Source organism: Polypterus senegalus, chromosome 9, assembly GCF_016835505.1.
Source record: "Polypterus senegalus isolate Bchr_013 chromosome 9, ASM1683550v1, whole genome shotgun sequence".
Lineage (NCBI taxonomy): Eukaryota > Metazoa > Chordata > Cladistia > Polypteriformes > Polypteridae > Polypterus > Polypterus senegalus.
Genome location: NC_053162.1, coordinates 62,435,103 through 62,462,296, shown reverse-complemented (window position 1 = coordinate 62,462,296; position 27,194 = coordinate 62,435,103). Strand labels below are relative to the sequence as shown.

At 38.4% G+C, this 27,194-nt stretch overlaps 1 long non-coding RNA gene across 1 annotated transcript; it reads right to left on the bottom strand.

The window, feature by feature from the left end:
* LOC120535027 lies at nucleotides 1-27,194 on the bottom strand. Its single transcript, XR_005634851.1, has 3 exons — nucleotides 27,034-27,194; nucleotides 198-289; nucleotides 1-91 (listed from the first exon to the last, which is right to left on the bottom strand). It is a non-coding gene; the product is annotated as an uncharacterized LOC120535027 (long non-coding RNA).

Genomic DNA, 27,194 nt, shown 5'->3' with positions numbered 1-27,194 from the left:
GCCTCACTCATGGTCCAACCTTCTTCCAGGCATCCTGGTGGGGCAAGATCCCTGGTCGTATGCCACTTCATGTAGTATACGTTTGTGACCCCTTATAATGAAAATAGATTTAAAAAGAAATTATCTTTTTTAAAAAAAAAAAATAACATTTCAGATGGGAGTCCATTGCTGAACTAACTCAAACATGGCAGACCTACCAGTCATATGGGAGCTAGGCAGGAATGGGCGGATCCAAGAAGGTGGGCAACAGAAGTGACATCAGTGGTGGAATGGCTGTCAATCTTCCATTCTGCAGATGCAAGAAGAGAGAAGACATTAGCACACAGCGGCAACCCCATCAGCAAAGTCCTTATGCTGCCTCCCAAGCACATTCCTCAAGACTATATATGTTTTGCTTTTAGTTGGGTGAATTATCCTGTTCCTACTTTAATACCACAACAAAACGCTGTGTTCTTATGCCACAGATTTTTTTTTGCCTTTGATCCTGTTGCCCCAACAATTCATCTCTCAATTCCAAGTTCATTCACTTAGTTAATGGACTAAATTAGCTATTGAAGCTCATAAATTCCAGGGTCATAAATTATGTCTTGAGGGTATCTCTCTAGAGCTCCTTTTTAGTGATCCCTCTGGTGGTCTCGGGCATTCTTATACCCAAACTTGCATTTGCAGAGTCACATTACCTGTTGTTCACTACTTACAGCAAGACCCTACCCATACTGAATAGGAGTTTCCTGCTACCATCTATCATATTCCATTTGTGTACTCCAGGAATTATTAACGCAGGTGGGACTACTTTCAAATGTGGCATGCCACCTTGATCCCCTGATGATATTCCACCCACCACCCTGATAGGGCACATGTTGTCCCTGCCAATGTCTAACTCGATACTTTTAGTAGTGCTCTGCTGACCCCTGCCCATGTCTTGTACTACCCACAACTGCCTACAGTTTGTGCACCCAGCAGCATGCTTTACTTTAGTTCAAACAAGGAGAAAAATCAAGGAATTCAAAATCAGCACTAGCCTCCTGCTAGTGTGGAATTTAAATCAATCTTTGTATATAGAAATGATTATGTTAATGTCCTGAACAATGTATTCCATGTTATCACATAACTTTTGTTTGTGAAAGCCCAAAGCTTCAATCAAACCCACACAATGGTGGTGTTTCTGCCATGACTAAAAAAAAGACAGAAACTGCCTTGGGTATTCCTTATTTCAGTCAGCAGTCTATCATAAGTTTAGCCAACTGTAGAGTCAAAGATCTGCCATTTCTGTTTGGCTGTGTGGCCTTTTGGCAGAACATAAATCATCATATATGCTCTCTGCTGTACACATTGTGTTAGCAAGAGGCCTTGTGCAGTCTAACAGGCAGAGCAGGGATGTTTCATGATTTGTGCAAGCAGTCTTTATTTTGTACATGATGAAAAAGTCAAACTGTGAAAAATGATTCTCTGTGTGCAAAATTACTAATATACATAATATTACAATATAATATGTTAAACACCTAACCTACATTAACCTATATAAACATATATTAAAATGGCTTTTTATTGCAATTATAATTTTACAAGTTCACAATCTTGATCTTGTTACAACAGACACATGTTACAGCTCAGCCCTCACATACATTAAAATCAGAGCAACCTAAGCTCTCATTTTATTATCTGTAATTAGCTTTTAATGAATATTAATTGCATTGTTTTCTATGGTTAATTAATCATTTTATTTATCACCCTCTGTAACAACATTCATTGCTATTCTCACTGAAACTAACTCCTTTAACCCAGCTCTTGAATATAAATTGTATTACTGCAGAAAATATACAAGTCGATGCTTCCTAGTGCTTTGTTCCTAAATCAGTTCCCAAATGGAGTGTCTGATTTCTCACTAGAGGAAAAAGATATGTGGCTACATTAATTGATGACTATAAATTGGCCAAGAGTTTAAGTTGAAGTTTAAATTTATTGTCATGTGTACTGAGTACAATGAAATTCTTGTTTGAGCCTCTCCCATGGACTAGTGACTAGTAGTATTATAATACAAACAACAATGAATACAACATTTTCTATGAAATACAACATCAGACAACAAACACTCCTTCAGTTGTCTGTATGAGTGGCTACTGTTAGCTTTATGAATAAAAACCATAATGAAACTTGTAGTGCGAACCATTTTCCACAGGATAGCAGAGGTCTATAATAATCCTGATTTCTTTACTAGGGTAGCATATAATATATACAGTTGTGACGATGTGGATTCTGCGCCATGTTCCCATCTGGGAGCCTCTTGAACCTGACACCCGACATGGTAATGTAACCAGATGAGCTGGACAATGAGGGCACCAATGAAGCAAGGGGAAAGGTGCAAAAGTGCAGAAGTGCTTTTATTCCAAAAACAAACATAACAAAATCAAAACTGTGTCAAAATAAAAGTGCAGTGTATCAAAATGTCAATAAATAATCCATACAAAAAAGGTAAAAATCTCAAACAGTTAAAACAAGGCTGAAATGAGATTAAAATCCTGCCGTAGACATTGGGATCACACCAGCCAAGCCCAGCTCCTTCCCAGTCTCTCCAGCTCACCCAAGGCATGCTCAGTGGGAGAGACTTAAGCTGCCACGATCCTCACACTACCAACCCCCCATCTTGGCGCTCTCCATCGGTGTCTGCCTGGCCACTCTTGGTCAGTTGTCCTCCTGTCTTCCTTCTCACACTTGTAGTCATCCCTCAGATCCCTAGGGTGGACTACTCCACGATCATACCCACTCTCCCATCTGTCCCTTGAACACCGATTCTTTGCTCCATCCAGGACCCATGACCGCGCTGACCTCTCTAATTCATACTGGCTGGCTCGTCCTCTTCCTTTCACCTCCAATGCTGCTTTCACTCTCTAAGCCTTTCTTCTATTTTCTCTTTCCTTTCTGTTTCCTTTTCGCTTTGTGCTAGCCCTTTCTTATATAGCTCCATGGGCGCAGCACCTCAATCATGCTGACCACAATATTCTTACTAAAGTAAATGAAAGAGTGATCTATTTTGCTGGTGTGAGTCTGGCTCCATGCTCCCTCTTCTCATTTGAGAGTCTCTTGAACCTGACACTGTCGATAGTCACGACCAGGATGAGCTGTACAAATGAGGACAACACATGAAGAAAGGGGAAGGAGCAAAAGTGTTCAGTGCTTTTATTAAAAACAACTCAAAATCAAAGTGTTCTAAAAGTGCAGTGCTCCATCAAAAATAAATAATCCAATAAAAAAAGGTGAAGTGTAGGTTAAAATCAAAATAAATAAATCCATTAAAATCAAGGTTAAAAACAACAGACAGGAACAGTCCTTTCTAAAAACCCGGTACCTTCTTCCTTTAACACTGATGGCTCCCCTGCTTATCCTGTGTGGGTGTTGAAGCAGAGGAGTTGCCCAAATAGCAGACACAGCTAACCTTCCTCAGGTCCAGTTGCCTGCTGTCCCATGGCTATGGACAGGTTCCCTCTCCGGACCAAGACTTGGATCCCCAACGGCCAGGGAGCTCACACTGGGGCTCTCCTCCCAAGCTTCCTCAAACCCCGGTCTTATATGGTGAGTCGCTCCTTTTATTCACATCGCTCTGGCTCCCCAAGTTACTCAGCCAGAGTGATCACTCCCTCAGCCCCCAGGCATCAACCACTCACGCCACTCAAGGGACTTTCCTTCCCAGTTTCCTATATTCTCACCGCCTCCTGCCTTCTTCTGTCTTTAACCTCTGTTCATTTTTCTTTCTCAATCCTTTTTTTTCTCTTTTCTTCTTTGCACTCACACTTCCCATTTGAAAATGAGGACATGGCACAGCTGTGTCAATTAGCTGCTTCCGGCACCAGTTAGGGTCACAGACGATCCTACACCTATGCAGTGAAGAACCGCCTGCTTCCACATAGCATCCGGGATCCGCTCTCTCGCCACACTAACACAACCCCTCCTACCAAGAGCGCGTGATTATTTACTTAAAAAGGTGCCGATCAGCTACGGACCTCACTTTACAAAATCTGTCTCCTAGACTTCCTGAAATTTATGACCAGCTCCTTAGTGTTACTAACATTTTAACATAATCCTTTCTTTGGTGGTGTCAACACCAGATTTAATGGAAGTGTTACAGTTGATCATACAGTCAAAGATGAACAAGGGGCATGGAATGGGCTCAGCCTACTGCCTTGTGAGGTGGCAGAGGATCAGGGTTGAGAAAGTGATACTGTATAGAGTTACATGAAAGTAAAACATGCTATATTTTGCCAGATAAGTTCAGTTGCACTGTTATGTTACAGCCAGAGTTATGTACATTGTCCTGGTGATTGTTGTTTTTGAATGTTTATTTTTAATTTGTTTAGGTAATTTTTGTTAATATTGCTTTATTTAAATATTAATTTTGTATTGTGTATATTTTTCTCCTGGCTACGTTACTTGTATTTTGTGAGTGTAACACCAAGAGGCAGGGACACCATCGAGGCTCTTCTGGGATGCCACCCCAAACCTTTATATTCTGGTGAAGGAATTGGATTCCCTCAGAGTGTCATTAAGTGTTGATTTCTGTTGTAAATATTATTTTGCTTCTTAACCATTTATTGCTTGTTTTTTCAGATTTTTTTTTTGGATTACGGTCTATACTAGTTTGCTTTGGGTTGCTGTCTTAGACATTTACTTTTTGGAATGTATTATTTGTTCATTGCTTGACTTTTTGTGTGCTTCTTTTAATTCATACATACAGACTCTTTTTCATTTTTAAAGATTCTTCCTTCACCTTGTTTCTCAAGCCAGAGGTTTGATAATTTCCTCTCCTTTGAAGATTATTTTGAACTTAATAACCCAGTTCCCCATTTTGGGTCTATGCAGAGTGAAGCTTTCCTGATGAGTCTGAAGTCAAGCTGCCAGGGGTAAGGCCAGTCTCTCAGCCTGCCATTAAGATTCTGGCATGGTTTGTGGGTCTTTTTGGAAGCCCGTCACACTTTTTTGCCATTTTGTGTCATCTTTTCACAACAGGCAACTGTTTGTGCCAGAAGGATTGGCTATGTGCAGCATGCACACAAGGTGAAGAGGACAGAGAGATTGATGTATGTCAAAATAAGTAAGCCAAAAGCTGTTACCAGAAAGTCAGAGAAACCTAGCACCAAAGCCAAAATGAAATACTACGAACAAAGCTGAAGAGCAGAACCTTGTCACAAACCCACAAAAATCATAAAACTCACACGCGATTTTTGTTTCTTTTCTTTTCTGTCTTTTTCTTTGACTGTATCCACAAACTTGGACAACCCACCAAAGTCCAGAGATGACCTTTATAGCAAATGACCCATAATACCATGCATCACGTTACAGGTGCCATCCATGACAACACGGTAAAAACCACTAACAACAAGGCACAAAATGATGACACCCACAGAATTTATAATAGCCTTATAAGGACACAAAAACATTTCAGCTCCCTTAAAATAAAGGAAAATTAAAAAAAAATACTAAAATTGGTAAAACAATGTAGAAAACATGAGAAAACATGACAAATCCCCCTTCTAAGGAATAATCTCCAAATATGATCATCTGCATTGAGGGGGTGATGAGTGTAAATTCAGCCAAAAGATGGAGTGCACAAAAATGATCAACATGTACCCTCAGAACAGAGAATTCTGCAACTTGGTGAGGAGAATCCTTAATACTAAACCTCAAATTCTTGCTTGCCATCAGCTTGAACTGGAGGAAGAGGAGAATGTGTGTATAAAGAACAGGAATACACAAGCTGGAAATGCAAAATGAACATGAAGATGTTAAAGCAGAACAAGTTACAGGATGCTGGACCAACCCTCTTTATAACAAAATAGGATCCTATATTTCGAGGAGCTACTTTACGGGACAGAAACTCTCAAAGGGATGTCTTGGGTATCACAGCACACCCTCTTTCCTGCTCTAACCCCTGTAGCTTTTATTTACAGTTGGTGAATTGCTTGGGACATGTTTCCACCTTCTTTAGATTCTCCCAAACCAAGATATTCAGTCTAGCTTGGAAGTGATGAAGAAAAAGAAGCAATACAGTTTTAAAACTATATGTAGCCCAGGTAAAAATGTGCTTAACTAACTGATTTATGTAAATAAGTTACTGATGTAAAAAAAATGTAAATGTTTGTGTTTTAAACTGTTCATTTTAGTATAGCAGTTCGTTTACCTGGTTATGCAGACCTTTATTTTATTTTAGACCTATTTAGGGTAGAAAAAACGGAAGGAGGTAGAAGAACCATGAGAGGGAGAAGGAAGACCGAGGAGGAGGAGAGAGCTTGCTGCCGAGGTGGTGTAGCAGAAAGTTTGGGAGACAAATTATCAGCACGATAATTTACCTGCTGATTTAGGCGGAGAATTTCGATTAGACGTTCGCAGTGTCTATCCAGCGAATAAACCACTCGTTAACTCAGCGAGAGGAAGACGATTTTGGATTAGCTCAGCAGCGGTTCCCTGCTCGTAGACAGAGGCAGAGAGGTCGGAAGGGTTTGTTGGAGTGATAACCACATTGCCAAGCAGGGTATTTTTTTATTTTGTTTTGTTGCTCCTGGTGGAGTGAAGGAACCGATAAGTTTTTGGTCGCAACACTCCCAAACCACGAATCAGGCCTGCAACTTTTTGTTTTAAATACAGTGACAAGAGTGAATGTGTTTTATTATTAACTAGCAGAATACCCGCGCTTCGCAGCGGAGAAGTAGTGTGTTAAAGAAGTTATGAAAAAGAAAAGCAAACATTTTAAAAATAACGTAAGATGATTGTTAATGTAATTGTTTTGTCATTGATATGAGTGTTGCTGGCATATATATACATATAAACATATATATAAATATATATATACAGTTATATATATATATACACATATACACACATACATATATATACATATACTGTACATACACATACTGTATATATACACACACATATATATACATACTGTATATACAACATATACATATCTACATATATACTGTATATACACATATATATACAAATCTACATATATATATCTACATATATATATATTAGGTGGGACTCGATTAAAAAATTAATCCAATTAATTAGAGGCTGTGTAAGAATTAATCTTGATTAATCGTATGTAATCGCACATGTAAATTTGCCCCAAATCACAAATGTTTTTTTTTATTTAAAACGGTTTTAGTGGGCGACAGAATCAAATAATAGACATGGACATGAATATTGTAAACTGAAGCTGTTTTAATTTCTGAAAAAAAGCCTTTAAACTGCATTTGAATTCAAAACAGAAACAAAAATATCATCCCTGGTTAAAATTGGGCAGACTTAAAAATAAAGTGGTAGTTTAAGTACTTTAAGTACATTTTCAGAATAGTATTGTCTTTAAATAATAATAACCAAAATTTCACCATAAAGTGCAGTTTTCTTCTTAAAAAAATAAGTCAGAAACATAAAAGGTAATTTGACCAGCTTACTCTTTAAACTCTGAGTAACATTAGCCAAAATTATTTTGTACATTAGGCTAAAACAGTGTGATCATTGAACATTTTGTAATTAGATGTATTTAGAATTACTAACGGTCACGGAAGTCCAATGATCCCCAGTAAGAGCCACAAAGTCCGCTTTCTGTAATGCATCTAATTTTGCTTGCTTTTCAGTGTGCACAAAACCATGCTTTTATCAAGGCTTCGCTCGGAAGTCGAAATGATCAGTCGTAGGAACGCGCTTTATTCCGACTCTAACATTTTTGTAGCTGTGATGTGTGCATCAGTGTAATGGATGTACCAGGAAATCATGCATTGACAAAAGTTCCCGTTTGCTTGGAATTGAAAGTGTGATTAAATGCGTTATTTTTTAGCGCGTTATGGAGTACATGCATCGAAGCTTCTCAGCTGTGCTTGTGCTAAGAAAGGGAAAATTTTAAAAATAACGTAACATGATTCTGCGTTAACCTAATATTTTTCATACGTCCCAAACCAAGGAGATCGAAGGTAAAATGAATCGGTAGCGCATACATAGTCAGTACATCCCTCTCGGGAATCGAACCTCGGCGTTAGAGGCTTAAGACTCTACAATTAGCCACAGCGTGTGGCTTGTCTATGCTAAAGTATGTATTGTAGATCGGGTATATATATACATTTATATATATACCCTGTATCGCAGTGGAGAAGTAGAAGTTATGAAAAGAAAAGGGAACATTTTAAAAATAACGTAACATGATTGTCAATATACAGTAATTGTTTTGTGAGTGTTATTGAATGTTGCTGTCATCAAGGATTTGATTATCATTATTTCTTTCAATCAGGCTCGTATTTGTAGGATGTGTTCAAGTTACATTCCGTGTTTGTCAATCGTTGTAAAGATAAGAGGTTTCATTCATCGATTAGTTCCTTACTGCATCAATAAACAGCTCGTCTTCCTTTTATCTGTGATGTGACAAACTGCATGCACGGGTTTTTTTTTACACTGTCTTCCTTTAGCAGGACATTCACTTTTTCCACCGTGTGCTTTGTTTCCGCAGTAGCTGCACTTATGAATATGATTCTATGTATAAGGCGCTTCATATTTTTTGCTGCCTTCTCAATTGTGTAATTCGGTTTTGTTCAGCACTCTTTGGAACTGTTGCTTTTGTCTGTGCACTCGCCAGTTCACGTGAGCCGCTTGGTGTTCTTGCATCGAAGGTTCCCAGCTGTACTGGTGCCATCTCGTGTAATGTCAGCTAAGACCCGGCACTTAAAACTTTCTCTCGCAGTTTCAATGAGTTTGTGCCAAACACCACCCTGACCATCTCATCTTCCTCTGCATAAGCACAGTCCTTCACACGTGAATATTTACCGGCAGTGTTTGTATTGGATTGCCGCTGATGGACGGCCTTATATGGGCAGGCACTAAATTACAAACGCTAGTGGCAGCCTGTCTATGAACTTAATTTAATATAAACTTACGGTTCACGCCGTGCTTTGTTTCTGCAGTAGCTGTACTTATGAATATGCTTGTATGCATCATTTGCTTCATAATGTTTTTCTGCCTTCTCAATTGTGAAATGGCGTTTTGTGCTCATCGCTGTTTGGAGTTCTTCCTTGTGCTCTACGTACTTACGTAGGAGGCGTGATGATGTCACACGAAACTCCGCCCCCCGCGGCCATCTCCAACTCAAGACTCCATTACATTATATGGGGAAAAATAGCTTCCAGTTATGACCCTTATGCGTAGAATTTCGAAATGAAACCTGCCCAACTTTTGTAAGTAAGCTGTAAGGAATAAGCCTGCCAAATTTCAGCCTTCTACCTACACGGGAAGTTGGAGAATTAGTGATGAGTCAGTGAGTGAGTCAGTGAGTGAGTGAGGGCTTTGCCTTTTATTAGTATAGATAGTGTAATATAGTTCTTGATTATTTCCAGTTTATTACATGTGTTTTGTCGGTTTATAATTAAACAGGGAGTTTATCATTGTTTTATAACCCTGTTTCTTGGTGTTTTTTTATGTTTGTGTAGTATAAACAATTGGTTTGGGAACAAATGTAACAGGTAACTTAATCTACCTTTATTTATTTGTTATTACCTGGCCAGTATATTGCTATACTTAATAATGTTTTGTTCAATGTAACCCGAGACGTAAAATATTAAAGTAAGTAGAATCCTAATAAATTAGACATTAGAGTGAAGAACTCAGGGCCCCTTTCTACACACAGTTGGAGTAGACGGGCTACATATAAAATCTCTCAAAGGGTAACATTTCTGTGGCAAGTACGCTATTGGTTAATTTGGCTATTGGTAGTGTTTCCAACCCATTAGACTGAAAAGAATTAACTGTACAAGACAAAAACTTCTTTAAGTCTCAGTTGATGCTTTTCTTCTGACCATTCACACCTTTCCCAAAACTATCACCAAAATCTTGATATAAACTGGGTCCTTCATCAGAAATATCAGAAGATGGGAAACCTTACAAATTTTTTTGATGAATATATCAGCCCATTTTTTCAGAATTTAGTTTTTTTGAGGGGAATAAAATGAATAACCTTTATAAAATCTATCCACTGTCACTAGTATGATGGTGTAATTCACTTAAAGAGGTAATGAAGTATATAAAAAATTCTTTCCATGACTGTTTTGATGATTCAATGGGATGTATTGAGCTTGATTTTTTTTCAACTGCAAATTTCACAAGCACCGATATAATCCTCTTTTACCTTCATCCAAAAAATCTTTTTACCAATTCTTGAGTTTTATTTACACCCTGATACTGACACATGACACAATTATGGGCCAAGTCCAATACCCAACTACAAAGCAAAGCAAGAATATAATGTTTCCCAGCAATGACCACCTTCTGGAATTTCAAATTGCACATTTAATCCAAAGGAAGAATATTTTCTGATTCAGTGGTTAATTTATTGGGATTATAATTTTAATATCGATAGGGCATATTTCTTGGCATTTTTCACCAAAGGATAAGAACCACCTAGCCTGCCTAGCATTTAAACATTTTACATTCATCCCATCTTGCCTGAAGAAGGGGCCTGAGTTGCCTCGAAAGCTTGCATATTGTAATCCTTTTAGTTAGCCAATAAAAATGTGTCATTTTGCTTGACTTTTCTCTACATTCATCCCATAAATCCAGTTTTTGTGATCCATATAGATTACAGAAAGAAATGTGACTCCTTCAATCTAATTATGCCATTCTTCCAGGGTTAATTTGATTCAGAGTCCTTGACATCATAATTTTGTTCAGCACTGGACCATATTTTAGGAAAATGCACACAAGAATGCACATTATTAGTACAGTGGTACCTCGGTATACGTCCTTAATCCGTTCCAGATCCTTTGACTTATACCAAACAGGACGTATACCAAACAAGTTTTTTCCATAAGAAATACAGGGAAAATGATTAATCCGTTCCCATGAAAAAAAATCCTATTGTTATTGGCATATTATACATTGATGGGGTTGTATAAAATAATTTAAACACTGCTTAATACTAAAATATATAAATACAAAAGCAATTAGATGAAATAAATGAAAATTTAACTTCACTTTACTTTTTAATAACGTCTTTTTTTCACAATCGTAGATACCGTTGTTCTCGGCATACGGTATGCAGCAGTCAAGTACCGGATACGTATGCCACCTTCATACTTTTCAACAATCAATTCAAATTTATGCAAAAAAACACAAAATCACGTGGAAATTCCCAAAGAGTTATAGTGCGAGTTGTTCACTGAATGCTAGCAACTGCCGTACTGACGCTAGTGGGCAGTCGTGGCTTAATCTTGAGAGAGGTAAACAAGGGTAGCGCGCTGTGTTTTAGCACGCGAGTAGTATTCCAAACAAAGGTCGTATACCAAGCAAAATTCTTCGCGTCCAAACAGAACGTATACCAAGTTGGACTTATTCCAAAGTGGACATTTACTGAGGTACCACTGTATCTGGAAACTTTTTTGACAAATTGCTCCTAAACTAAACACATCAACTTTAATGATGAATTGTAAGAATGTATGACGCTGTTAAAAATAATAGTTCTTTAATGGCACTATCATAGAGCCAATGCTTGACAAAGCACCATTTCATTCTGGGAAGGGTTCTTTGCATATGAAGTTGGCTCTTTGTGCTTTGAAAAACCTCCAAATATGTAAAAAAAAAATGAAATTTTAATGTGTGGTAGGCTACCTAGCAGGACACTAACAGAATATGAAAAGCTCGACTTGGCTTGTGTTACTGTACATATGCAGCAAGAGTCCTTGTGAAATCCTAGCCCATTGGTATTTCACAAGTCTGTTACTATCCATTTATGGTTATTTACTGAATGTAATATTTTACAAATCTACATGCATAAAGGCCCTTTCTGGAACCATCATGAGGATGGGTCTTTCGGGAGCTAAAAATGGGTCACCTATGGGGTTACTCTGAAGAACTGCTCTAGCATCTTAATACTTAAGATTTGCAGGATGCCTTCATTTTGGCACAGTTGTGAATAAAGTTTTTAATCGATCAAACACCTTTTGTTCTTTTATGGATCAAACAAACCTTTTTTTTTTCAAGAAGGGTTATAGGAGAAATCATTGTGCTAAATATTTTAGGAATCATATAAATCTTTGAACCTGTTTTATTTTCTGCAGCAGTTTTTCGATACAGTATATTATTTACTTTAGTTAGACCCTTAAATAAATTTCATATCCTGAAAAAAGTACCTTGTCTCTTTGGAATTAGTTTTTTTGCAGTTTAACAAATAGGGTTTTTTTTTCTAAATCTAGATACAACTTCTTTAGAATGCTTTATTTGTAGTTTTTTGTTTTTAGAGAAAAAAAGCAAAACAATATGTCGTCTATCTATACCAACAAATAAATACATAGCATATCTCTAAAGATATCATTAACAGAAGAATGGAGTGGTGCTGGGGAGTTTACTAAACCATAAGGCATAACTCAATATCCGTAGTGTTCGTGGGTAGTGTTATATATCGGTTTCTATTCATCACCCTCCTTGATACAAATTATAAGCACTTTGTAAATCTACTTTAGTGAAGATCTTAGAACCATTGACTGGATTCAATAGTGTAGAGATCAGAGGAAGGGGGTAATTGTTCTTAACTGTAGTAACTAATTTATGTGAATACAGCAATATAAAAAAATAAACAGCAGCAAATTGACAATTTTGTAGTTTTATAAATCGATTTTGTTAATTTCTCTTTTATGTATTTCCTCCATTATGTCATCAAGGTAAAAGGAACAAGAATTATCAAGGAACACAATGGGCAAGATTAAAGGGACCTGGAGACTGACCTGTCTCAGAATAACTAACCAGAAAGTCAGAGAAGCCTAACACCAAAACCAAAATGTCATGCTAAATTTGAACTTGAAAACATTAACAAGGTGTAAACCAACAAAACCTTTAGCATGCCTAGTGCCAGCCTTTACACTGCATGGCCCTTGATGTCAGGCATTGCATAACTCCAGGCATCATTCCATGGCAACGTGGTACAAACCACCAACAACAAGGCATAAATGGTAATGCCCATGTTCACTCATGATGGATTAAGAGAACTGCGTTCTGAGCTGTAGTCTAGAAGCAACACTATTTCATGGCAAATTTTAAATCTGTCAGGATTGTATGACAAACAATGGAAATGGCATGATCTGAGGACTGCTAGTGAAGATATGCAAAACTATATGCTGTCAAAATGATCAAGAATATTACATTTAATGTGTTTCAGCACCACTCTTTGAAAGCATTTCATTGCAATGGTTGTGAGTGCTGCAGTCTGTAGTCATTGAGAGGAGTCCACTTTTGTTTCTTTCTTTTTGTTTTATATTAGAAGCAGGTGGTAAGCATAGGTTCTCTTCATGAAGCATTAAAAATTCATGTGAAAACATCAGCTAATTGGACACACACACTTTTAAAATGTGTCCTGAAATTCCATCCAGACCAGATGCCATATGGATGTTGACTTTGAAAATTCTGCTTGTTTCAGTCACTGAAACAGTGAAGGATAAATCATACACTGCTGCAGGGAGGGACTTTATTTTTTATGATCACTATGTTCATAAAAATTATTAAGTTTAACTGGGAAAGAAAATGTGAATGTGATTGAATGAGGTTTTATCTCGTAATTCATAAGCATCTGTATGTCTTCCAAACATCTTGTAAAAGCCAAACATGCTGGACACTGTCAAAGAAAGAAAGAAAGAAATCTCATTGATCTTCAAAAGAAATATACAATTTACAGCAGCAGTCATACTGTATGTCATAGACCATTGTCACATTAATGCAAGGTGCCAGCTACAATTTAATATCCTTCAGAGAAAAAAAGACCTGAAAGAGTGTTAGTACTGAACATATAGAGTTTAATACTTTATTTTCCCAATGCTAAAATACCTAAAAAAAGTAATAATTTATTCCTGTTGTCTAAGCTTCTAAGTTGTAGATTCTCTAAATGTGATCATGTCTGAACTTTTGTATGTAATTTAAACTAGTTACTTTGCCTTGTTTGCTAGCAATAATTTAGAATTACAAGACTAATTAAGATTGATAGGTAACTTTATTAAAAAGTGTTGAATATCAAATGAAAAATGACAAACTAATCTCAATAATGGGAGTGGGGGATGGTTGACAAGGCAATTTCCCCGAAGACTACAAACTAATGACTTTTTCAAAGATTGTTGAAATACAATGACAGTCAGACTAGGCATATCAAGCTGCATGGCATTTATATTTTTGCTTCGCTGTAACACTATATGTGATTGATTGTAACAAGGCTGATTAGCACATTAGAGCAGGATTCACAGTGCAGATCCTTCTGAAGTAAGAACATTTGTTAGAAATTTAATACTCATTTTATTTAAAGCAACAGCACGACCTAGCTGCATATCACCTTTTTACCAGACACTAGATGTTCACTATTTCAGGCTTACCCACATAGATTGCTATTTTATCTGTATCATATTGACATAATGTAATTAAAATCAATCACCAGGTACCAATAAGTCACCTGTGGGTACAATTCAAAGGGAGGATGGGCAAGAGGTAAGGAAGACAGAAGATTTGGGATAAGGTAGTAATACTCACTGATCTTGGTGTCAGAGAGTGGTGCTGTGTTGCATATTGATTAGCACATACAAAGAAAATATGATTAAAAATAGGTCCATGCCTTGAAAATGTAATTTGCTCTTAGGACAAATGGTATAAAGAACTTTATATATATATAAACAACAACAACCTTTATTTATTTAGCTCATTTGCATACAAATAATGTAGCTCAAAGTAATTTATTAAAATAAGAGAACACTAATTAATACTGAATAAAAGTAAGGTCTTATGGTCAGAGAGGACAGAAAAAACAAAAAAAGCTCCAGATGGCTGGAGAAAAAATAAAATGTGCAGGGGTTCCAGGCCATGAGACCACCCAGCCCCCTCTTTGCATTCTACCTAACATAAATGATCAGTCCTCATAGTATTCAGCGTTCTCATGGAAGGACTTGATGATGACAGTCACGTGGACTTCTGGCCTTTAATCCATCAATGTAGGGACATCACGGTGCTTTGATTAGGTGGTGGTGGTGCAGATCGCAGATGCGCAGACATATACATATAAAGATATGTTTATATCTTTGTAGCTATAGATCCACAAAGAGAGAAAACGAGTCACGTGTCTTAAAATACTTTTTTTATTCCTAAGCTTTCAACAACCTGCCAGGTGTCATCATCAGAGAAGAATGATTAGACATACAGGAATTAAAGGCAATATATAGTTGGTGAAGAATGGAGATAGAGGGAGAAGTTGAAAGGGTGTTGGGGTGGATTAGTAAGGTGGGGTTCAGAATGTGTTGGTCATAAAGTCTTTTTTTATTATTTAGATGTTCATCTTTTTAAGCCTGCCTAAGCATGGGTTCAAGGCCCTGTGGTATATGTGAGATAAACATCTAAAAGACTCGCAACAAGTATACAGGAAAATCGCAATGCGGTCAGAAGGAAAGACTTACGATCTCTGATTTACACACATATAAGTTCCACTGCACACATATTTAACTGGGACACTGTGAAAGTAAAATTCAGGGCCAAGAATAAGAGTCCCAGAGACCTGGCTGATTTGTGGCTCTCTAATAGAAATGCCATTAAGCATACAAGCTTAAAAAGAAGAATATCTAAATAATAAAAAAAGACTTTATGGCTAACACCTTCCGAACCCCACCTTACTGATCCTCCCCCAACCCTCTTACAACCTTCCCCTCCATCCCCACCCTTCACCAGCTATATATTGCCTTTGATTCCTGCATGTCTAATCATTTTCCTCTGAAGATGACACCTGGCAGGTTGTCAAAAACTTTGGAATGAAAAACTATTTTAAGATAAATGACTCATTTTCTTTGTGGATCTCTAGCTACACATATGCAAACCGTATCAAAGACTTTCCATTCCATATATGTACTGTATGTACTGTATATATATATATAGTAAGAAACAAAATTAATTATAAGGTTTTGGGGAATCCACCCCGTATATTGTTAGTACTTCAACAGTCAAAAAAGGAGTAGTTATTTAAGACTGAGTCAGACATGACTAATTCGTTGAGTGGAGTCGTTGAGTTTTATAGAAGTCTGGCAGGAAGAGGTGGGACATGGGTGGAAGTGAGGTGAGCAGAAGGGCATGGTCTGGTGCCAGAGGTAGCTAGGGTTTTACTCATTCTTTCATTCTGGATGTCTACAGAATTGGGAGAAAAGGTGCACTTCATTAAGCTCTGACTCTGTAGCATTGTCCTCAGTTAAGCCCTCAGACTCCCTATGATACGCACGTGTGTGACTATATATACTAATAGCAAAATACCCATGCTTTGCAGAAGTAGTGTGTTAAAGATGTTATGAAAAAGAAAAGGAAAATTTAACAAATAACGTAACATGATTGTCAATGTAATTGTTTTCTGACTGTTATGAGTGTTGCTGTCATCAAGGATTTGATTATCATTATTTCTTTCAATCAGGTTCGTATTTGGAGAATGTGTTGTGTTGAAGTTACACTCCGTGTTTGTCAACCGTTGTAAAGATAACAGGTTTCATTCATCGAAGTGTTCACTACCCAAATCAGTACTCGTGAATTTAAGATGTTTAACAGGCATTCCCGGTATTAAGTTGTGGATTTGCCTGCGAATATTTAGCGGCAGCGTGTCTATGAACTTAATTTAAACTTAAGCTTTACACCTTACTTTCCTATTGATATGTCTACAAAGGTTTGTTCAGCTTCAGAGGGTTGTTCCTTTCTTATTGCATCAATAAACAGCTCGTCTTCCTCTTTATCTGAGACATCACACACTGCATGCACGGGTTTACCTTTCCCAGTCCTGCAAACTTTAGCGAAGTGGTTCAATTTACCACATTTTTTACACTGTCTTCCTTTAGCTGGACATTGACTTTTTCCACCGTGTGCTTTGTTTCCGCAGTAGCTGCACTTATGAATATGCTTGTATGTGTCACTCGCTTCATATTCTTTTGCTGCCTTCTCAATTGTGTAATGCATTTTTTGTTCAACGCTCTTTGGAGCTCTTGCTTGTTGTCTGCATACTGCGTTCACTGTCAGTGAGCCGCTCGGAGTACATGCATCGAAGGTTCTCAGCTGTGCTTGTGTTATCTTGTGCGATCGTATGATGTCCACGGCTTTATTTAATGTTAGCTCCGACCCGGCACTTAAATGTTTCTCTCGCACTTTCACTGAGTTTGTGCCAAACACTATTCTATCCCTGACCATCTCATCTTCATTTGCATAAGCACAGACTATCACCAGCAATTTTTACTCTGTTACAAAGTGATCAAAAGTCTTGTTTATACCCTGCATCTTCTCATTAAACTTGTATCTCGCGAATATCGTATTTGTCTTAGGCATGACAAACGCCTCAAAATGGTCAGAATAAGTTTTCAGTACCTTGGCTTCCTCCTGGGTGAGAGTCCATGTGTTAAAATTGTCTCTTCCTTTTTCCACAGTTCACTGGAACAGATAGCTGCATTTCTCACTCCCATCTTTGCCTTTTAGCGGGCCAGAAAACATCAGCTCCACATGCTGTCGGAACTTTTTCCATTCTCCCGGCAGGTTAAGAGAATCCTAGTCAATTCGTGGCGAGGGAACTCCAACAAAATCCATGACTGTCTTCTATTCTGAAACTATGTCTTGTTTTCACAAATTGTGAAAATGAAATGATGGCGAAACTTTCTTTTAAAGTATGCAGGGGAACTTTAATTATTACATCTCTTACATTCACGGCATCCGTGCTCTAAATTAACTTCCATAATAGTAAGCTTGAGGTTTTTCTGGTGCCCTCCTGATGACATAGGTGCCTAAACCATGCCTGATAATAATACATTTCAATGACATATAAATATTACAGTGATCACCTCGATAGACATTTCACCACTCAAATAGCTACTCGTGAATCTAAGATGTTTAACAGGCATTTCTGGTATTAACTTTTTGATTTGCCTGCGAATATTTAGCTGCAGCGTGTCTATTGGATTGCTGCTGATGGACGGCCTTATATGGGCAGGCACTCAATTACGTGGGAGGCGTGGGTATGGGGGACGCAATATAGGCAGGCAGCCAACTACGTGGGAGGCGTGGTGATGCGGGACACAACTCCGCCTCACATGGCGACCAAGCTACAGGCTATGGCCGTATATATGTATGTAAGTAGGATTCAGTTATGACCGTTACACGTAGAATTTCGAAATGAAATCTGCTCAACTTTTGTAAGTTAGCTGTAAGGAATAAGCCTGCCAAATTTCAGCCTTCTAACTACACGGGAGTGAGTGAGTGAGTGAGTGAGTGAGTGAGTGAGTGAGTGAGTCAGTCAGTCAGTCAGTCAGTCAGCCAGTCAGTGAGGGCTTTGCCTTTTATTAGTATATATATATATATATATATATATATATATATATATATATATATATATATATATAGTTACCACAAGAGGTTACCAGAGATCCCCAAGCCACAGTTCCAGCAATACACCACAAATTAAAACAATAAAATAAAGGATTTTTATTCTTCTCCCTAACACTTTCCACAATTCTCTCCTGATGTTACCAACATTTATACAATAAATCTATACTAATAAAAGGCAAAGCCCTCACTCACTCACTGACTCACTCACTGACTCATCACTAATTCTCCAACTTCCAGTGTAGGTAGAAGGCTGAAATTTGGCAGGCTTATTCCTTACAGCTTACTTACAAAAGTTGGGCAGGTTTCATTTCGAAATTCTACGCATAAGGGTCATAACTGGAAGCTATTTTTCCCCATATAATGTAATGGAGTCTTGAGTTGGAGATGGCCGCGGGGGGGGAGTTTCGTGTGACATCATCACGCCTCCTACGTAAGTACGTAGAGCACAAGGAAGAACTCCAAACAGCGATCAGCACAAAACGCCATTTCACAATTGAGAAGGCAGAAAAACATTATGAAGCAAATGATGCATACAAGCATATTCATAAGTACAGCTACTGCGGAAACAAAGCACGGCGTGAACCGTAAGTTTATATTAAATTAAGTTCATAGGCTACCACTAGCGTTTGTAATTTAGTGCCTGCCCATATAAGGCCGTCCATCAGCGGCAATCCAATACAAACACTGCCGGTAAATATTCACGTGTGAAGGACTGTGCTTATGCAGAGGAAGATGAGATGGTCAGGGTGGTGTTTGGCACAAACTCATTGAAACTGCGAGAGAAAGTTTTAAGTGCCGGGTCTTAGCTGACATTACGAGATGGCACCAGTACAGCTGGGAACTTTCGATGCAAGAACACCAAGCGGCTCACGTGAACTGGCGCAGTGCACAGACAAAAAGCAACAGTTCCAAAGAGTGCTGAACAAAACCGAATTACACAATTGAGAAGGCAGCAAAAAATATGAAGCGCCTTATACATAGAATCATATTCATAAGTGCAGCTACTGCGAAACAAAGCACACGGTGGAAAAAGTGAATGTCCTGCTAAAGGAAGACAGTGTAAAAAAACCCGTGCATGCAGTTTGTCACATCACAGATAAAAGGAAGACGAGCTGTTTATTGATGCAGTAAGGAACTAATCGATGAATGAAACCTCTTATCTTTACAGCGATTGACAAACACGGAATGTAACTTGAACACATCCTACAAATACGAGCCTGATTGAAAGAAATAATGATAATCAAATCCTTGATGACAGCAACATTCAATAACACTCACAAAACAATTACTGTATATTGACAATCATGTTACGTTATTTTTAAAATGTTCCCTTTTCTTTTCATAACTTCTACTTCTCCACTGCGATACACGGTATATATATAAATGTATATATATACCCGATCTACAATACATACTTTAGCATAGACAAGCCACACGCTGTGGCTAATTGTAGAGTCTTAGCCTCTAGCGCCGAGGTTCGATTCCGAGAGGGATGTACTGACTATGTACGCTACTACCGATTCATTTTACCTTAGCATCTCCTTGGTTTGGGGCGTATGAAAAATATTAGGTTAACGCAGAATCATGTTACGTTATTTTTAAAATTTTCCCTTTCTTAGCACAAGCACAGCTGAGAAGCTTCGATGCATGTACTCCATAGCGCGTTAAAAATAACGCATTTAATCACACTTTCAATTCCAAGCAAGCGGGAACTTTTGTCAATGCATGATTTCCTGGTACATCCATTACACTGATGCACACATCACAGCTACAAAAATGTTAGAGTCGGAATAAAGCGTTCCTACGACTGATCATTTCGACTTCCGAGCGAAGCCTTGATAAAAGCATGGTTTTGTGCACACTGAAAAGCAAGCAAAATTAGATGCATTACAGAAAGCGGACTTTGTGGCTCTTACTGGGGATCATTGGACTTCCGTGACCGTTAGTAATTCTAAATACATCTAATTACAAAATGTTCAATGATCACACTGTTTTAGCCTAATGTACAAAATAATTTTGGCTAATGTTACTCAGAGTTTAAAGAGTAAGCTGGTCAAATTACCTTTTATGTTTCTGACTTATTTTTTAAGAAGAAAAACTGCACTTTATGGTGAAATTTTGGTTATTATTATTTAAAGACAATACTATTCTGAAAATGTACTTAAAGTACTTAAACTACCACTTTATTTTTAAGTCTGCCCAATTTTAACCAGGGATGATATTTTTGTTTCTGTTTTGAATTCAAATGCAGTTTAAAGGCTTTTTTTTTTTCAGAAATTAAAACAGCTTCAGTTTACAATATTCATGTCCATGTCTATTATTTGATTCTGTAAGCCCACTAAAACCGTTTTAAAAAAAAAAAAAACATTTGCGATTTGGGGCAAATTTACGTGTCGATTACATACGATTAATCAAGATTAATTCTTACACAGCCTCTAATTAATTGGATTAATTTTTTTAATCGAGTCCCACCCCTAATATATATATATATGTAGATTTGTATATATATATGTGTATATACAGTATATATGTAGATATGTATATGTTGTATATACAGTATGTATATATATGTGTGTGTATATATACAGTATGTGTATATATATGTATATGTATATATATGTATGTGTGTATATGTTACATTAACAATCATCTTACGTTATTTTTAAAATGTTTGCTTTTCTTTTTCATAACTTCTTTAACACACTACTTCTCCGCTGCGAAGCGCGGGTATTCTGCTAGTGAAGAATAAACTAACAATTCTCTCTCTTTTTTCATATCTGCTTCACCCGCTGACTCCCAATTCTGATTTGTCCATGTGTGGCAGTGGGCTTCCCTTCCTCATATTTCCACTTTGTCTGTTGCTGTGCAATCCTATTTTGAATAGTGAGATTTTTACATTTTATATGTGGCCATTTTCTTTTTCCTTCTTATGCTTTTACTCTGTTTATGACTTTCTTGTAGTGCTTATAATTTGTTCTTTTCTGTTTAATTATTTCATTCTTAATAGCTTTGTTAAATAATTTGGGCATAGAAATGAGAACGGTACTAACATAAATTGAATAAATGCAGTGATTATCATTTAGATAAAAAGTCAAATTAATTAAAAAGTATTCTTGAAAATACTTATGAGAAAATATCTTTTTAAATCTGAGATGCAAATGGAACATTTTGGACCTTGAAATCATTTAATAGCACATATTACGTAATAGTTTTATATTTTCCTAGTAAAAATTGTTGTAGCATTCATACTTTCAGTAAGTAGAAATAAAAAAAAACCTGCTGCTTTTTTTTTAAGAAAGGAAATGTCATAGCAATTATTCACTTTAGGACCGGCATCCTCCCCCACCATCGAAGCCTACTCACCACCAGGTGGTGATCAGTTGACAGCTCCACCCCTCTCTTCACCTGAGTGTCCAAGACATGTGGCCACAAGTCCGACGACACGACCACAAAGTCAATCATCGAACTGAGGCCTAGGGTGTCCTGGTGCCAAGTGCACATATGAACACCCCTATGCTTGAACATTGTGTTCATTATGGACAATCCATGACGAGAACAATATCAAATCACCGCTTGGGGGGGTGTGGGGGTGGGGGGGCATTCCTCCCAATCACACCCTTCCAGGTCTCACTGTCATTGCTCGCGTGAGCATTGAAGTCACCCCCTCCAGGGACTCCAAAAAGAGTGGGTACTCCAAACTGCCGTTCTGCGCATACGCACAAACAACAGTTAGGACCTATCCCACTACCGGAAGGTGGAGGGAGGCTACTCTCTCAACCACCGGGGTAATCCCAATGAACAAGCTCCAAGTTGGGGGGTAATAAGTATTCCCACACCCGCTCGGCGTCTCTAACTGGGAGCAACTCCAGAGTGGTAGAGACTCCAGCCCCTCTAAAAGAGATTGGTTCCAGAGTCCAAGCTGTGCGTCGAGGTGAGCCTGACTATATCTAGCCTGACTATATCACACTCGGGTGAAGAGAGAGGTGGAGCTGTCAACTGATCACCACCTAGTGGTGAGTAGGCTTTGATGGTGGGGGAGGATGCCGGTCAGGCCTGGTAGGCACAAATGTGTTGTGAGGGTCTGCTGGGAACGTCTGGCAGAGTTCCCTGTCAGAAGTAGCTTCAACTCACACCTCCAGCAGAACTTCGACCATGTCCCGATGGAATCCCCGAACCTTTTGGTGGACACCGGCGGTAAGAAATGCCATCAAGCTGAAGAAGGAGTCCTACTGGACCCTTTTGTCCTGTGGGACTCTGGAGGCAGCTGATAGGTACCAGCAGGCCAAGCGGAATGCATCTTCGGTGGTTGCTGAGGCAAAAACTCGGGTGTGGGTGGAGTTTGGGGAGGCCATGGACAACGACATTCGGCATTCGACATTTGGCAGACAAGGGTGGTGGTCCCCCTCTTTAAGAAAGGGGATCGGAGGGTGTGTTCCAAATACAGAGGGATCACACTCCTCAGCCTCCCTGGAAAAGTCTATTCGGGGGTTCTGGAGAGGAGGGTCCGTCGGATAGTCGGATAAGCGGAAGAGGATGGATGGATGGATTATTCACTTTATTTAATATACATTTTATATTATGAGGGCAGTATGGTGACAGAGTGTCTAAAGCTGCATTATTTTAACCCCAGGTCAGTTACTAACCAGAGAACTGTCTGTGGGACATTTGTCTGATCTCCTTCAGGCTATGTGTTTTTTGGGTTCTCCAGTTTCCTCTCACTTTCCCTATCTATATATATAATTCACTATGGCAAGACAACCATGAAAAGCACGCCAGAAGGGGCGTGGATTCACTAAGCCGCCGACAAGTGAGACACCTATGGCGCACATAGGAAGGAGCCACACCCACCAACTCCAAGATCATTGGATACGACGACAACTCGCAGGGCCACGCCCACCAACTCAGACGCGACGACACAGAAAAAATGGCGTCATTTATGTTCGTCTGTCGTAGAGGCCACATGCAGTGCAGGTCAGGTTAATGTCATGTACCTCCGAGCTACGTTGACTGTTCATAGAGGCATGTTTCTCGCGGAGGTGAATCGCCATATGCAGCGTGTGAAACAGTTTGCGAGGGGTATCCCATAGGATCCTTAAAACAATCCTTTAAAACTGAGGTTAAAGCACAATGAAGGAATCAGTCTTTAAAAACCAATAAGCCCTGTGCCTCTGTTTCATTACCGTCTCACCTGCTTCACCAATGCAGGCCCTGCAACAGTCGAGACGCTCTGTCAGCAGCTGACCTTCTCTGTGCCTGACCGGTTCACACAGAGGCAGCGCAAGAGAAAGCCACGCCAGAGACAGACAGAGGCACACACACAGGCATCTGGTGGGCGGCTCTCCCTGAGTTTCTCTTGCGAGCGGACACATAACCAGGCGGTGTGTATGCTTCGAGAACGAGGCTGGACGTGGCTTGCAATCGGGCACATGAGCAGGCAATGTGTATGCTTCGAGTGCGAGGGTGGACGCGACAGGACCATCTAGGAAAAATCATGTCGCGGATGTGATTCGCTGTATGCAGTATGTAAAATAGTTTGTTTGTCGCAGATGTGAATCGTTGTATGCGGCGTGTAGAACAGTTTGCAAGGGGTGTCCCTGTGTCTTTCCAGAAGTGTTCAACCATCAATAAATAATTATGCGGCGTTTGTTATGCCGCGGTTCACTATTGTGTTGTATTTTGCTCTCTCCAGAGTTCCATCTTTTCATTCACTTACTGTTGTATTCTCACACTAACCTGTTTTAGACAACCATGTCTTTCCAGAGGTGTTTACCATTCAATAAATAATTATGCATGAGATTGAGCGTGTGTCTAGACGTGGGTAAGCTGTTGAACCCCATTCAGGCTGCAAACTGTGGAATTGCCACTAAGTGCGACTCATACGCTCCCACTGTTTTCGTCCCTACCCTTTGTACACACCCCCCTCCCACACGTTGACTGTTAATAGAGGCATGTTTCTCACGGAGGTGAATCACCATATGCAGTGTGTAAAACTGTTTGCGAGGGGGTATCCCATGGGATCATTAAAACATTCCTTTACAACTGAGGTTAAAACACAATGAAGTGAGCAGTCTTTAAAAAACGAGTTTTTGGTTTCGACGCATGACCGCGTGCAGCATAGCAAAGTGTTGTACACGCTACATGCAGCAATTCGCATCCGCGACAAACATGCGTCTTCTTAGATGCTCCTGCAATTTGTACACACCCCACTCCCACCTCACTACGCCACACGGACGATTGTGTGTTGGTTCGTTCCGTGCATTGTTACAATGTTGCTTTTCGTGCTGATTTATTACATTACCGATTTTGCAAATGTTAAATTTTCTCCCTGTGCTTGAAAATGATTAAAAAACCGGCCTGATTATGCGGCGTATGGTACGCCGCGGGTTGGCTAGTACAGTATATTCACGTTAGGTTGATTTGTGACTCTAAGTTGGTCCATTATAATGGTGTGTGGGTAGGCTTATGGAGGATTACTTGAGTGGAGACCAGCAATTCATGCATGTCTTCTGCCTTGTACCCAGTATTTCTGAGATTGGCTCCAGCTTAATATGACCCTATCTAACAATGAGCTGGTCCAGAAAGTGAAATAAATTTCGCAAAGAAACAGCTTTCTGGTCTACTATTTATATTCAATGCACATATTCCTTTCTATATACTGTATATTTTTTACATTCTCCTCAAAAACACTCTTCATGACAACAAAATGTCCAATATTACAATGCATCCGGAAAGTATTCACAGCGCATCACTTTTTTCCACATTTTGTTATGTTACAGCCTTATTCCAAAATGGGTTAAATTCATTTTTTTTCTCAGAATTCTACACACAAAACCCCATAATGACAACGTGAAAAAAGTTTACTTGTGAGTGTGAGTGTTCCACAAAAATAAAATAATTGTATTGTGTTCTCTAGACATAACCTTGCACCTTCTCATTATTATAAAATGTACTTTTGATACTTGAGTACTTTTAAAAACAGATACTTTTTTACTTTTACTCAAGTATTTTTAACTGAAATACTTTTTACTTAGATGAAAGTAAAAAAATGGTTAAAGTACTTCTACCTTTACTCAACTCTGCATATAAGCCAGAACTCATTTCATAGAATGGCTTAGAAAGAACTTTTTAAAATAATCCAAATAGAGACAGAAGCAGATACTAGAGAGCTATATAGTATAAATACATCAAGTATTAGAATATTTTTTTGTACATTGGAAAACTATTTGAATAGGATAATAAAAGGAGTAGCTACCACATCCTGTTTTCTGTCACAATATAAAATAAGGCAGGAAAGAAAATTGAAACACATATTTTAAAATGCCAGACTGAAAATGTAGCAGTTCAATTAGACTGCAGCAGAAGCAAAGCCCACATGCTTTTTTAAGACCTCGCTTATCTGCTACAAAAATGCTGGCAAAGAAGGATCAGGTAATGGATCATAATCAAAAAATACCAAAACAGGGTTGTTTACTGGGCATTCGAAATAACCCAATGCCAAAGCCAGAACACTAACCAGAGTGTTTGAAGAAAGAGACGCATTAAATAACTTGCCAGGTCTCTGTTCAAAATAAGATAAATAAATAAACTGTTAACTTGTATGTGAATATACACCTATTGCTGACTTAAAAACCATTATACTGGTGATTTCATGCAGCGCAACCTCTAGGACTTCATCCTCGTCAATCACATAAGAAGTCATGGCAACAAAAACCCAATACAGCAACGCCAAGGCAAAACAAAACAGTGTGACAGAAGAACAAAAACATAAAGATAATAATTATTTAAACTTCCTGAAACATGACGTCCTGCTGCTGCTTCTGCCACTAAATTTTATATCTGAGTGGCATCCCGTGGGAATAATCAAGGCAGTCCTTGATCGTAGTATAGTTCGTATGGATGTATATGGGGAAGAATTTATAGACAAAATTTGTTATGATTTCAGTGAAAAAAAATAAAAAAATTAGGCTTGTATACTCCAAATAGGCCACATAACTTAAAAAGTCCTGAAACTTTAATACTGTTCTGGGCCTACACTCACAATAGGCCCAGGGCTATAAATCTCAATTGGAAACAGTTAAAAACTTCTTGCTCAGTGAAACAAAAACAGGAATTTTGATAATAAAATTTATTAAACAAGAATTTGAAAAAATTTCCAAAATAAACAAGTCAATAATGGAAAATCAAAAGTGAAAACTAAAAACCAATCAAAACTTTCAAAAATTTGAAAAAACTAGATGGAATTATCAAAAGAGCAGTAAGTCAATCAACACACAAACAAAAGTTAATGCCTCAGCCATTGTTAGAGACATCTCAGGTATCAGGTATATATATGGCTAGCCACCATAAATGTAGTGTTGTGGGGATTTGCCCCATAGGCTGAATATATATAACACAAGACCAATAACAAAATACAGTAAGTATCAAATTAACCGTGCTTAACAATAAAACAATAATTCACTGTTCTTTGATCAACTTACAGCATCTCTTTGTATCCCTTTAGGCATATCTTTTTTGTTTGGTTTTTCAATTCTCAAAACACATTTTCTTTTACTTTTAGAATCTTTATTCTCTTTGTACTGCCTCTCAGAAATATTTAGAGTATTGATTTTCTGAAATCTATATAAATAAAATCCCAAGCACCTTGGATGTCTGTTTGTTAATCCTGCAGCTGAACCAATTTTCACAAAATTGTGCATGTGCTTTGTCGGTCAGAAGTGTTATAATGGGAGAGGAAGCCCAAAAATCAGCACCAACACACAGACCAGAAAGGACAGAGTCAGTTGTCTTCATTGGGCAACTTC